Source organism: Acinonyx jubatus, chromosome A1, assembly GCF_027475565.1.
Source record: "Acinonyx jubatus isolate Ajub_Pintada_27869175 chromosome A1, VMU_Ajub_asm_v1.0, whole genome shotgun sequence".
Taxonomy (NCBI): domain Eukaryota; kingdom Metazoa; phylum Chordata; class Mammalia; order Carnivora; family Felidae; genus Acinonyx; species Acinonyx jubatus.
In genome coordinates this window covers 114965159-114979630 of record NC_069380.1, presented here as the reverse complement: position 1 = coordinate 114979630, position 14472 = coordinate 114965159, and the positions used below count along the sequence as shown (strand labels likewise).

Sequence of the window (14472 nt, the reverse complement as noted above, 5' to 3'; positions counted from 1 at the left end):
ATGTTCTCTATAACTTTTCCAGAATGTTATATAGTTGGAATTATACGGTATGTAGTCTTTGCAGACTGACTTTTTTTTTTTTTCCCCTTAGCAGTATGCATTTAAGTTTCTTCCATTTGTCTTCATGGCTTGATAGCTCACTAGCTCAGTTTCCCTGCCACCCCCCCATCCCACACTGCTTCATTTTGGTAGTTCTGTTGATCTCAGTATCTTTGAGTTTATTGATTTTTTTTTTTTTTACAGTGTCTAATTTGCTCTAAAGCCTGACCAGTGATTTTGTTGGTGTAAGTGTGGTGTTTTTCATCATCAGAAGTAGCACATGCCTCTTTTTTTTCCTTTTCTTTTTTAAGTTTACTTATTTATTTTGAGAGACTGTATGTGCGTGTGTGTGTGTGTGTGTATGTATATTTACACTTATGTATATTTATATATATATGAATGAGTGAGGGAGAAAGAGAGGGAGAGGTAGAATCCCAAACAGGCTCTGCACTGTCAGTGTTAGCTGTACTCGAACCCACTAACTATGAGATCATGACCTGAGCTGAAATCAAGTCAGTTGCTTAACTGACTGAGCCACCCAGGCACCCCTTGCCTCTTTTTTATATTAATTTCTCTATTGTTAAGTTCATGTCTTCCATTATTTCTTAATCACATTATATAATATTTTAAAATTTTCTATCTGCAAGTGGTGCTTGGGTGGCTCAGTTGGTTAAACATCCGACTTCAGCTCTGGTCATAATCTCATGGTTCATGAGTTTGAGCCCCACATTGGGCTCTGTGCTGACAGCTCAGAGCCTGGAACCTGCTTCATTCAGATTCTGTGTCTCCCCTGCTTGCGCTCTGACTCTCTCAAAAATAAACATTAAAAAAATTTTTTTAACTTTTTTTTCTATCTGCTAATTGCTTTCTTTCTGTCCTTTCTGAGTCTGTTTCTATTAACTGAATTTCCTCCAGACAGTGGGTCATATTTTCCTATTTATTTGTGTGTCTGGTGATATCTGTGTATATATATATATTTATTGAAATTTAAGTCTGTTATGTATAAATCTGCTTCTATATAAAAAGTTTTTTTGTAAATGCCCAAATTGGTATTTATTTTTTTGAGGTATAATTGACATATCATTAATTTCAGGTCTACAGCATAATGAGTCAATATTTTGTATAGTGTGAAATGATCATAGTATGTCCACTTAAAATCCATCAGCACACGTGGTAACAAATTTTTTTTCTTGTGATGAGAACTTTTAAGATTTTTCTCTTTTAGCAACTTTCAAATATACAATAGAGTTCACTATAATCAGCATGCTGTACTTTATATGTTGACTTATTTATTTTTTAAGTGGATGTTTATACCTTTTGATCATCTTCATCCATTTTGCCCAACCCTGGCCATTGGCAACTGTCAGTCTGTTTTATAAATCTGTGACTTTGTTTGTTTGTTTTTTTACATGTCACATATATGTGAGATCATCAGTATTTGCCTTTCTCTGTCTGACTTATTTCACTTAGCATAAAATTTTCAGGGTCCATCCATGTTATCTCAAGTGGCAAGATTTGCTTCTTTTTTTGTATATACCACATTTTCTTTATCCATCCATCGACGGCCTCTTAGGTTTCTTCCATGTCTTGGCTATTGTGAATAATGCTACAGTGAACAAGGGAGTGCATATATCTTTTCAAAGTGGTGTTTTCATTTCCTTTCAACAGATACCCAGAAGTGGAATTGCTGGATCGTATGGTAGTTCTATTTTTTATTTTTTGAGGAACATACTCTTTTTCATAGTGTTTGCAACAATTTATATTCCCACCTATAGTGTGCAAGTCTTCCCTTTTCTCCTTGTCCTTGCCATCGCTTGTTATTTCTCATAGATTTGAAGTGATATTCTCATTGTGGTTTGATTTGCATTTCCCCCATGGTTAGTGATGTTGGATACCTTTTCATGTATGTGTTGGCCATCTGTCTTCTTTGGAAAAATGTCTATGTAGATCTTCTGTCCATTGTTAAATGAGATTTGTTAATTAAGTTTTAAGAGTTCATTTTTATATGTATTTTGGATGTGAGTGCCTTATCATATATATGATGTGTAAATATTTTCTCCCACTTCACAGGTTGCCTTTCATTTTGTTTCCTTTGCTACGTAGAAGGCTTTTAGTTTGATGTACTTGATTTTGCTTTTTTTTTTTGCCTTTGCCTTTTGCTGTCAAATCCAAGAAATCACCAAAACCTATATAAAGGGAAAGTTTTTCTAAGTTCTCTTCTGGTTGTTTTATGGTTCAGGTCTTAATGTCAAGTCATTAATAAATATCTAATTGATTTTTGTGTGCTATAAGATAATGTTCCAGTGTCATTCTTTTGCATGTGACTGGCTTTCCCAACACTGTTTATGGAAGAGCGTGTCATTTCTTCATTGTATATTCTTTTTTAAAATTTTATTTTATTGTTTATTTTGAGAGAGAGAGAGAGAGCACAAGTGGGGGAGGAACAGAGAGAGAAGGAAAGAAAGAATCCCAAGTAGGCTCCACACTTAGCACAGAGCCTGATGTGGGACTATCACTCATGAACCTTGAGATCATGAACTGAGCCAAAATCTAGAGTTGGACGCTTAACTGACTGAGCCACCCAGGCACCCCCCTTATTGTATATTCTTGATTGCCTTGTTATAAATTAATTGATCATCTATGTGTGGGTCTGTTTCTTTTTTTTTTTTTAAGGTCATGCCCTCAGGATATCAGCAGGTTATTTATTTAAATCTTTTAGAAAGAGGGAGAGTGTGCACAAGTGTGTGAGTGGAGGACGGGTAGAGAGAGAGAGAGAGAGAGAGAGAGAGAATCCCAAGCAGACTCCATGTTCAACCTGGAGCCCAATGCGGGATTTGATTTCACAGCCCTGGGATCATGACCTGAGGCAAAAATCAAGAATTGGATGCATAAGGGACTGAGCCATCATCCAGGCACCCCTGTGTGGGTTTATTTCTGAGCTCTCTAGTTTGTTTCATTGGTCTATGTCTGCTTTTAGGCTAGTACTGTATTGTTTGATTACTATAGCTTTGTAATATAATTTGAAATCAGGAACCATGATGCCTCCATTTGTTCTTTCACAAGATTGCTTTGGTTATTTGGGGTCTTTCATGGTTCCATGAAACTTTTAGCATTGTTTGTTATACTTCTGTGAAAAATGTCATTAGAATTTTGATAGGGATTTCATTAAATATGTAGATTGCTCTGGGTAGTATGGACATTTTAACAGTAATTGTTTTTCCAGTCCATGAGCATGGAATATCTTTCCATTTGTGTTGTCTTTGGTTTCTTTCGTCAGTATTTTATAGTTTCAGAGTACAGATCTTTCATCTCCTTGGTTAAGTTTATTCTTAGGTATTTTATCTTTTGTGCAATTATAAATGGGATTGTTTTCTTAATTTCCCTTTATGCTACTTTATTATTAGTGTATAGAAATGCAACAGATTTGTGTATATTGATTTTGTGTCTTGCGACCTTACTGAAGTCATTTATCAGTTCTAGTAGTTTTTTGGTGGAGTCTTGAGGGTTTTCTGTATATAGTATCATATCATCTGCAAATGGTGAAACGTTGGCTTCTTCCTTACCAATTTGGATGCCTTTTATTCATTTTTCTTGTCTGATTGCTATGACTAAACTTCCAATACTGTGTTAAGTAAAAATGGTGAGAATAGACATCTTAGTCTTATTCCTGATTTTAGGGGAAAGCTCTCCATTTTTCACTACTGAGTATGATGTTGGCTGTGGGTTTTTCACATATGGCCTTTATTATGCTGAGGTATGTTCCCTCCAAAACCTACTTATCTTGAGGGTTTGTATCGTGAGTGGATGTTATACTTGGTCAAATGCTTTTTCTGCATCTGTTAAAATGATATGATGGTTCTTATCCTTTCCTTTGTTGTTGATGTGATGTGTCATGTTGATTGATTTGCGAATATTGACCCATCATTGCATTCTGGGAATAAATCCCACTTGATCATGGTGAATGATTTTTTTTTTTAATGTTTATTTTTTTTGAGAGAGAGAGAGAGAGAGCTCACGCAAGAACGGGTGGGGGAGGGGCAGAGAGAGGGAGACAGAGGATCTGAAATGGGCTCTGTGTGGAGAGCAGATGAACCAAACTGTGAGATCATGACCTGAGCCACTCAGGTGCCTGGATGATTTTTTTAAATGAATTGTTGGTTTCACTTTGCTAATATTTTGTTGAGGATTTTTGTATCAGTGTTCGTGAGAGGTATTGGCCTGTAGTTCTCTTTTTTCACAGTGTCTATCTAGTTTTGGTATCAGGGTAATGCTGGCCTCATAGAATGAATTTGGAAGTTTTCCTTTTCTATTTTTTGGAATAAAGAGATATTAACTCTTCTTTAAATGTTTGGTAGAATTCACATATGAAGCTGTCTGGTCATGGACTTTTGTTTGTTGGGAGTTTTTGGATTACAGATTCAGTGTCACTGCTGGTCTGTTCAAATTCTCTGTTTCTTCCTGATTCTATTTTGGGAAGTTATATGTTTCTGGGATTTTATCAGTTTCTTCTTGGTTGTCCAGTTTGTTGGCATATAATTTTTTGTGATATTATCTTATAATCTTTTGTATTAATGTAGAGTCAGTTACTTGTTTTCTTTAATTTCTGATTTTGGGTCTTCTTTCTCGCTCTCTCTTTTTTTTATTTTTTTATTTTTTTTATTTTTATGAGTCTGGTTAAAGGTTTATCAAAGAACCAGCTCTTGGCTTAGTTGGTGGAACTTGTGACTCTTGATCCCATGGTTGTGAGTTCGAGCCCCATGTTGGGTGTAGAGATTACTTAAAAATGATAAAAAAAAAATCTTTAAAACAAACAACAAGAACAACAACAAAAACAAAGAACCAGCTCCTGGTTTCATTGATCTGTTATATTGTTTTTTAGTTTCTATTTTGTTTATTTCTACTGTTAATCTTTATTATTTTCTTCCTTCTACTGGTTTTGGGTTTTGTTTGTTCTTTTCTAGTTCCTTTAGCCGTAAGGTTAGGTTGTTTATTTGCGATTTTTTTTTTTACTTCTTGAAGTAGGCCTGTATTGCTCTAAATTTCTTTCTTAGAATGACTTATACTGCATCCCAAGGATTTGGACCCTTGTGCTTTCATTTTCATTTGTCTCCATGTAGTTTATTTATTTTATTATGATTTTTTATGATTTATTATTATAATTTTTTAAAGTTTTTTTTTTTTTTTTGAGAGTGGGGAGGGGCAGAGAGAGAGGGAGAGATAGAATCCTGAGCAGGCTCCACACTGTTAGCAGGGCTTAACCTCATGAATCGTGAGATCATTACCTGAGCTGAAGTCTGACACTTAACTGACTAAGCCACCCAGGTACCCACCATGTATTTTTTTTATTAATTAATTTTTATTTTATTTTTATTTTCTTCATTTTTTAAAAATTTTGTAAAAAATTTTTTAAAAATATTTATTTATATTAGAGAGAGAGAGTGCATGAGAAGGGGAGGGGCAGAGAGAGACGGAGACAGAATCTGAAGCAGGCTCCAGTCTCTGAGCTGTCAGCACAGAGCCTGATGTAGGGCATGAGCCATGAGATCATTACCTGAGCCAAAGTCAGACACTGAACCAACCGAGCCACTTAGGCTCCCCTTAATTTTATTTTAGAGAGAGAGTATGAGCAGGGGAGATGGGCAGAGGGAGAGGCAGAGAGGATCTTAAGCAGGCTCCACTCTGAGCATGGATCTCGATGCGGGACTCAATCCCATGACCTGAGGGATCATGGGATCCTGATCTGAGCCGAAATCAAGAGTCGGACAGTTAACTGATTGAGCCACCCACATGCCCCAACTAACTTGAATTTAAATAAATAAATTAAAAATAAACACAAGGGGCACTTCAGTGGCATATTCAGTTGAGCGCCCACCTCTTAATTTCGGCTCAGATCATGATCTCATAGTTAGTGAGATTGAGCCTTGTGTCAGATTCCGTGCTGACAGCGTAGAGCCTGCTTGGGATTCTCTCTACCCCTGCCCCCCAAATAAATAAAGTAATTTAAAAAATTTTAAAAATAAGTAAGTTCAAATTAGTTCACATACAGTGTAGTATTTGTTTTAGGAGTAGAACCCAGTGATTCATCACTTACATTTAACAGCCAGCGTTCATCCCAATAAGTGCCCTCCTTAATGCCCAGCATCATTTACCCATCCCTCCCACCTACCTTCTCTCCAGCAACCCTCAGTTTGTTCTCTGTTGTTAAGAGTCTCTTAGGGTTTGCCTCCCTCTCTGTTTTTATCTTACTTTTCCTTCCCTTCCCCTGTGTTATTCTATTTGTTTCTTAAATTCCACATATGAGTGAAATCATATGGTATTTGTCTTTCTCTGACTTATTTTGCTAAGCATAACACACCCAAGTTCCATCCACGTTGTTGTAGATGACAAGATCTCATTTTTTTTGATCACCTTGTAATATTCCATTGTGTATATGTGTGTGTGTGTGTGTGTGTGTGTGTGTGTGTGTGTATATGCCACATCATCTTTATCCATTCCTCAGTTGTTGGACATTTGGACCTTTTCCGTAATTTGACTATTGTTGATAGCACTGCTATAAACATTAGGATGCATGTGCTCCTTTGAATCAGCATTTCTGTATCCTTTGGATAAATACCTAGTAGTGCCATTGTTGGGTTGTAGGGTAGTTTTGTTTTTAATTTTTTGAGGAACCTCCATACTGTTTTTTAGAGTGGCTTCACCGGTTTGCATTTACACCAGCAGTGCAAAAGTGTTTCCCTTTCTCCACATCCTTGCCAACATCTGTTGTTTCTTGAGTTTTACTTTTAGCCATTCTGACAGGTGTGAGGTTGTACCTCATTTTGTGGTTTTGATTTGTTTATATCTCTGATGATGAGTTTTTTATTTCCTCTTTGAATTTTTGGTTGACCCATTCATTGTTTAGTAGCATATTGTTTAACCTCCATGTATTTGTGTTCTTTCCAGATTTTTTTCTTGAGATTGATTTCTAGTTTCATAATGTTATAATCAGAAAGATTCCACGGTATGACTTCAGTGTTTTTGAATTTGTTTAAACTTGTTTTGTGACCTAATAAGTGATCTTTTCCTGAGACTGTTCCTTGTGCACTTGAAAAGAATGTGTTAAAGTCTCCTACTTTTATTGGTATTGATTACTTCCTTTATGTTTGTTATTAGCTATTTTATGTATTTGGGTGCTCCTGTGTAGAGTATGTAAATGTCTACAATTGTGAAATCTTCTTGTTGGATTGTTGCCTTTATGATTATATAGTGTTTTTTTGTCTCTTGTTATGGTCTTTTAAAATCTATTTTATCCAATGTAAATATTGCTACCCTGGCTTTCTTTTTACTTCAATCTGCATATGTCTTTAGGTCTGAAATGAATCTTTTGTAGGCAGTATATAGATGGGTCTTGCCTTTTTATCCATTCCGTCACCCTATGTCTTTTGATTGAAGTATTTTCGTCCATATAAATTCAAAGTTATTGACAGATATGTACTTATTGCTCTTTTGTTACTTAATGGTTGTTTTTGTATTTCTTCTCTGTGCCTTTCTTCCTTTGATCTCTTCTCTCATGGTTTGCTGGCTTTCTTTAATGATATACTTGGATTCCTTTCTCTTTACTTTTGTGTGTCTTCTACTGATTTTTGATTTGTGGTTACCATTAGGTTTCTATATAATATCTTATGCATGTAGCAGTGTATATTAAGTTGATGGTTGCTTAAGTTTGAACCCATTCTTTCCTCTCCATTTTTTAGGTGTATGGTGTCATACTTTACATTCTTTTATTTTGTGAATCACATGACTCTTTTTTTGTGTGTATTTATTTTTGAGAGAGAGGGAGAGTGAGCAGAGGAGGTGCAGAGAGAGGGGGGACAGAGGATCCAAAGTGGGCTCCACACTGACAACAGAGAGCCCGATGCAGGTCTGAAACTCATGAACTGTGGGATCATGACCTGAGCTAAAGTCGGACACTCAATCAACTGAGCTACCCGGTCGCCCCCACCTGACTGATTTTTATAGATAAATCCAATTTTACTGCTTTGTGCTTCCTATTTTTCTTCTACTTACAGTCTTTCCACTGAAAGTTCCATTTAACATTTCTTGTAGGGCTTGTTTAGTGGTGATTAATTCCTTTAGCTTTTGTTTGTCTGGGAAGCTCTTTATTTCCTATTCTGGGAAATTTCTTTTCTTTCCTTTTCCTTTTCCTTTTCCTTTTCCTTTTCCTTTTCCTTTTCCTTTCCTTTCTTTTCTTTTCTTTTCTTTTCCTTTCTTTTCCTTTCCTTTCCTTTCCTTTCCTTTCCTTTCCTTTCCTTTCCTTTCCTTTCCTTTCCTTTCCTTTCCTTTCTTTCCTTTCCTTTTTTTTCCTTTTCTTTCCTTTTCTTTCTTGTTTATTTATTTTGAGACAGAGAGCATGAGCAGGAGAGGGTTAGAGGAAGAGAGAGAACGTCCAAGTAGGCTCTGCATAATTGCGGAGTCCAATGTGGGGCTTAAACTCACGAACCTTGAGATCATGACCTGAGCTGAAATCAAGAGTCAAATGCTTAACCAACTGAGCCACCCAGATGCCCCTTTAAATTTTTTTAATGTTTGTTTATTTATGTTTATTTATTTTTGAGGGGGGGAGGGGCAGAGAGAGTGAGATACAGAATTCAAGCAAGCTCCAGGCTCCCAGCGATTAGCACAGAGCCCGATGTGGAGCTCGAACTCACAAACTGTGAAATCATGACCTGAGCCAAAGTCAGATGCTTAACCGACTCAGCCACCCAGGCGCCCCAATGTTTTTTTTTCAGAGAGAGAGAGGCAGAGGGAAAGGGGGACAGAAGATCTGAAGTAGGCTCTGCACTGACAGCAGAGAGCCCTTTGTGGCCCTTGAACCCATGAACTGCAAGATCATGACCTGAGCCAGAGTCAGATGCTCAACACACTGAGCCACCCAGACACTCCTCTTAATGTCTTTAAATTTTTGTCTTTATCACAACATTTTGCCTTTTTAATTATTCAGTGTCTTGTTGTGGACCTTCTTGGGTTGATTTTGTTGGGGGCTGTCAGCCTTCTGGATCTGGATTTCTGTTTCCTTCCCCAGATTTGGGAAGTTTTCAAGTATTATTTCTTCAAATACGTTTTCTGCCCCCTTTTCTCTCTCTTCTCCTGGGATCCCTAAAATGTGAATGTTACTACACTTGATGGTGTCACTGAGTTCGCCAAGTCTATTGCATTTTAAGTTATTTGTTCTGAATCCTCTTCAACTTGATTGCTTTCCATTACTCTGTCCTTCAGGTTGATGATTCCTTCTGCTTCCCCTGGTCTTTTTATTCCACCTGGGGTGCGTGTGTGTGTTTCTGTGTGTGTGTGTATGTGTGTGTGTGTTTAAATGTGGAACACTTCACAGATTTGCATGTCATCCTTGTGCAGGAGCCATGCTAATCTTTTTTGTATTCAAATTTTAGTATATGTCCTGCCCAAGTGAGCACTGGTCTGTTTTTAATTTCAGTTATTGTTCTTCATTTCTGATTGATTCATTTTTATGTTTTTTTTTTCTCTTTGTTGATGGTCTCACTGAGGTCCTCCAGTCTTGTCTCAAGTCTAGTAAGTATCTTTGTGACCATTACTTTAAATTCTCTATCAGGCATATTACTTCTCCATTTCACTTAGCTCTTTTGCTATGATTTTGTCCTATTTAATGTGGGACATACTCTATCTCCTCATTTTGTCTAACTCTGTGTCTGTTTCTGTGTTAGGAAAGTCAGCTATTTTTCCTATCTTGAAAGTAGTGGCCTCATGAAGACTATGTCTTGTGGTGCCTTCCAGTGCAGTGTTCCCCATTCAACAGACTTGGTGCTTCAGGGGCTCCTATGTGTGTTGTGTGTGCCCCGCTCTTGTGGCTGATCTGTGTTTGCCTTCAGTCCAGTCATCCGTAATGGCTCTCTTTGCCTGTTGTGGGCAGGGTTTGGTCCCTGTGTTGTTAGTGGGCCAGTCTGGGTTTGTCTTGTGCTTGAGTTGAGTCAGACCACGTGTTTGCCAGAGATGTAGTAGAACTGAACCTCAGGGTACTCTCCCTTTGTCATCCCCTGAGAAATTTTTGCTGCTAGACTGGGCCTGAAGTCAGTTTGCCTGGGACCCAGTTTGCCTCCAGTTGGGTCTGCAGTTGGGAGTAGTGTGTGGGATTATCTTCCCTTCTCCCTGGGGCAGGAGTCACTTTGGAGTGGTGCTGGTCTCTGTTGGGACTGCTTGCATACTATTGTGGCACCGCTTTGGATGGGTTCTGAACAAGGGTGTATTGGAGGGGGCATGTCAGCAGCAGAATAGGAGCATAGGGCACATGGTGTATGCATGGTCTGTAAAGGTCCATTGCAGTCACCTGAGAAAACTGTTGGTGAGGCCTGCCAGGTTGGAGGGGGCAGAAACTGCAGAAGTGCTTGTGGTGGGGGATGCTGTTAGGAAGCACCATGGAGAATGTAGGTGCTGTGCTGGTTTCTGCAGGTGTTTCTAGGCTGGAGGACAAGGGAGAGAAATGGCACCTGGCAGCTCTTTTATTCTTGCAGAAGTGTCCCAAAGATCCCTACCTCTCCAGTATGCACTCTGACATCAACCATTAAATCTTCCTGTTATACCCCCCCCCCCCCCCCCGTGTTTTCTAATTTCTGCTTTTGTGCTGTGTATCAGTGAGGCTATTTGTTGTGCTGTCTCTTTAAGGAGAGGTACTCCACCCTCCCTGCTCTCCTAGAACAGAGTCTTCTTTCTGATTTTTAAAATTCCATGTGTTAAGCCTTACTGATTGTTACGCCCCTGTGGTTTTCAAAGCCACATGTTATGGGGATTAGTTTTTTCCCCATGTGGGTGCCTGGTGCATGGGGTGCCTGGGGTGCCTGGGTTGGGGATCTGATCATCTCCCCTCTCTGCACCTGCTGGTCCCTCCCTTCCCCAGACAGTCCTGTGGGTCTATTTAGCTCTCAATTGCATTTCCACCCTTCTTATCCTCTTCAGTGTGGCCCTTTCTCTACATTGAGCTGGGGGCGGTCTGTTCCTCCAGCCTTCAAGTTGTTTTCTGGGTTATTTACACTGATGTTGGTGTTATCTAGGTGTATGTGTGAGATGAGGTGAGTCCTACTATGCCATTTTCTCTGGAAGTCCCCCCAGTGTATGATCCTCTTAATTTATGTTGAAATCAGTTTGCTAACATTTTGTGAAGATTTTTGTATCTGTGTTCATCAGGAATATGAGCCCATAATTTTCTTTTCTCATGATGACCTTATCTGTTTGTGGTATCAGAGTAATGCTGGCCCCCTAAAATGAACTTGAGAGTGTTTCCTCCTCTTCTGTTTTTGGAAGAGTTGGGTTGAAAACGACTTATACTAATTCTTCCTTGAATTTTTGGTAGAATTCATCTTTGAATCCATCCATTGACTAGTTGGGAGGTTTCTGATTTCTCTTTCCTAGTCATCATCTATTCAGATTTTCTGTTTATTCACAATTGTATAAACAGTCGTGTTTATTTGTTTCTAGGGATTCATCCATTTCCTCTAGGCTGTCCAATTTGCTGCTATACAATTGTTCAGTCTTTTATGATCTTCTGTATTTCTGTGGTATCAATCATAATATCTCTTTCATTTCTGATGTTGAGTTGTCTCTTTTTTGTCTTGGTGAGTCTAGCTATAAGATTGTCTATTTTGTTTATCTTTTCAAAGAGCCAGATTTTAATTTCATTAGTCTTTTTTATTGTCTTTTTACTTTCATTTATTTTTGCTCTAATCTTTGTTATTGCTTCCCTTTTACTAACTTTGAGCCTTGTTTTGTCTTTTCTTTCCCCCCTAGTTCCTTGAAGTATGAAGTTAAGTTGTATTTGAGATTTTTCTTGTTTCTTGAGATAGACATTTATTGTTGTGAACTTCTGTCCTAGAACTGCTTTTTCTGCATCATGTAAATTTTGTTACATTGCTTTTCCAATTTCATTTATGTCAAGGTATGTTTTGATTTCTCTTTTGATTTCTTTGGTGCATTGGTTGTTTAGTGGCATGTCGTTTAGTCTCCACATATTTGTGAGTTTCCCGGTTTTATTCATGTAATTCCTAGTTTCGTGAAAAGATGCTTATATGATTTCAGTTCTCAAATTTATTAAAACTTATTGTAGCCCAGCATATGATCTAACTTGGAAAATGTTCCATATGCAATTGAGAAAAATGTATTTTGTTGGTTTTGGATGGAATGTTCTGTAAATATGTGGTAAGTCTATTTGGTGTTACATGTCATTAAGGGTGACGTTTCCTTAGTGATTTTCTGTCTGAATAATCTATCCATTGATTTAAGTGGGGGCATTAAAGTGCTCTGCCATTATTGTATTACTGTCTATTTCTCCCTTTAGATTTGATAACATTTGCTTTATATTTAGGTGCTCTTATGATTGGTGCAAAAAAAGTTTGCAAATGTTGTATTGTCTTACTGGATTGATCCCTATCAGTGTGTAGTGCCCTCTTTGGTTTGTCGTTACAGTTTTTATTGTAAGTCTATTTTGTCTGATGTAAGTATAAATGCTCCAGCTTTTTTGTGGTTTCCATTTGCCTGGGAATATCTTTCTGTGTCCTTTCATTTTAAGTTTGCATATGTCTTTACATTTAGAGGGAGTATCTTGTGTGTTTTTTTTAATTGTTTTATTTTATTTTATTTTATTTTATTTTATTTTATTTTATTTTATTTTATTTTATTTTATTCTGTTCTATTCTATTCTATCCTATTTTAGAGAGTGTGCACGCATGAGCAGGGGAGAAGGACACAGGGAGAGAAATCTTAAGCAGACTCCATGTTCAGTGCAGAGCCTGATGAAGGACTTGATCCCACGACCCTGGGATCATGACCTGAGCCGAAATCGAGTTGGGTGCTCAACCGTGAGCCACCTAGAGGCCTCTAGAGGGAGTATCTTGTAGGCAGCACAGAGCTGGGTCATATGTGTTTTTTATTTGTTTACTCTGTCTTTTGACTTGAGAATTTAGTCTGTTATCATTTAATTATTGATGCGTGCTTATTGCCATTTGTTGTTTTCATGGTTTTCTTTTTTTTTTTAATGTTTATTTTTGGTGGGGGGTGGAGAAAGAAGGGGACAGAGGCTCCAAAGTGGACTCCATGTTGACTTCAGGGAGCCCAATGCAGGGCTCACATTCACAAACCATGAGATCATGACCTGAGCCAAAGTCGGATGCTTAACCCAGTGAGCCACCCAGGTGCCCCTGTGGTTTTCTGTTCCTTGCTTCTTCTCTTGCTCTTTTCCTTTGTGGTCTGATTTTTTTTAGTGGTATGCTTATATTCCTTTCTCTTTATTTTTGTATATTTACTATAGATTTTTGCTTTGTGGTTACTATGTGGCTTACATACGATGACATACCTGAAACAATCTATTTTAAGTTAATAATAACTTAAGTTTGACCCCATTGTAGAGCTCAAAATTATTACTCCTCCCCCGCCATGGTTTCTGTTTTTGACTGCACATTTTACACCTTTTTTTAACATTTTATAGTAATGTTTTTATTTTTGTTTATTTTTAAATTATAATTCCAGTGTAGTTAACATACAGTGTTATCTGAGCTTCAGGTGTACAACATAGTGACTCAACAATTCCATATGTCACCTAGTGCTGATCATGACAAGTGCAGCCCTTAATCTTCGTCACCTGTTTCACTCATCCTCCCACCCCCTCCCTTCTGGTAACCATCAGTTCTCTGTAGTTAGGAGTCTTTCTCTCTTTTTTCCTTTGCTCATTTGTTTCTTAAATTACAGGTATGAGTAAAATCATATGGAAGCATTTTACATCTTTTTATCTCATGTATGTCTTAACTAATTATTGTAGTTGTAATTATTTTTGTTACTTTTATTTTCCAGAATTTGGCTCTTTTTGTTATCAGTTATTCTTGATTATGCATCTTCCTGATTTTATTTCATAATTTAAAAAAATGGATGTTCTTTCCTTAGTCACTTTGAGAGTCTATTTAAAGTTTATTTTTGAGAGAGGAGAGAGAGCATGAGCAGGGGAGGGACAGAGAGAGAGAGGGAGACCTGGAATCCAAAGCAGTCTCCAGGCTCTGAGCTGTTAGCACAGAGCCTGATGCAGGGCTCCAACTCATAAACTGTGAGACCATGACCTGAGCCTAAGCAGGACGCTTAATTGACTGAGCCACCCAGATGCCCCTAGAACTCTTAAATATTACATTAACGTCATTTTAGCATTAATGTATTATTTTCATTTTGTTGGAAATAAAGTCATTTCCTCATTTTTCATTTTTGTAGTATAGTTTACATAGAATAAAATTTACCCTTTTTTAAAAAAAAGAATTCTTTTTAATGTTTACTTTTGAGAGACAGAGTGCGAGAGTGGGAGGGGCAGAGAGAGAGGGAGACCAAGAATCTGAGGCAGGCTCCAGGCTCCAGGTTCTGAGCTGTTAGCATAGAGCCCGATATTGGGCTCAAACT

General features: G+C 37.7%; 1 protein-coding gene and 1 non-coding gene across 2 annotated transcripts in view; one reads left to right on the top strand and one right to left on the bottom strand.

Annotated features, from left to right (window-relative positions):
* The window catches only part of PFDN1 (prefoldin subunit 1), a 71347-nt gene that overhangs the window by 14171 nt on the left and 42704 nt on the right, over positions 1 to 14472 (top strand). The gene's annotated exons all lie outside the window — the stretch shown is intronic.
* Positions 9385 to 9488, bottom strand: LOC113604595 (U6 spliceosomal RNA). The gene has a single exon (XR_003426571.1). It is a non-coding gene; the product is annotated as a U6 spliceosomal RNA (small nuclear RNA).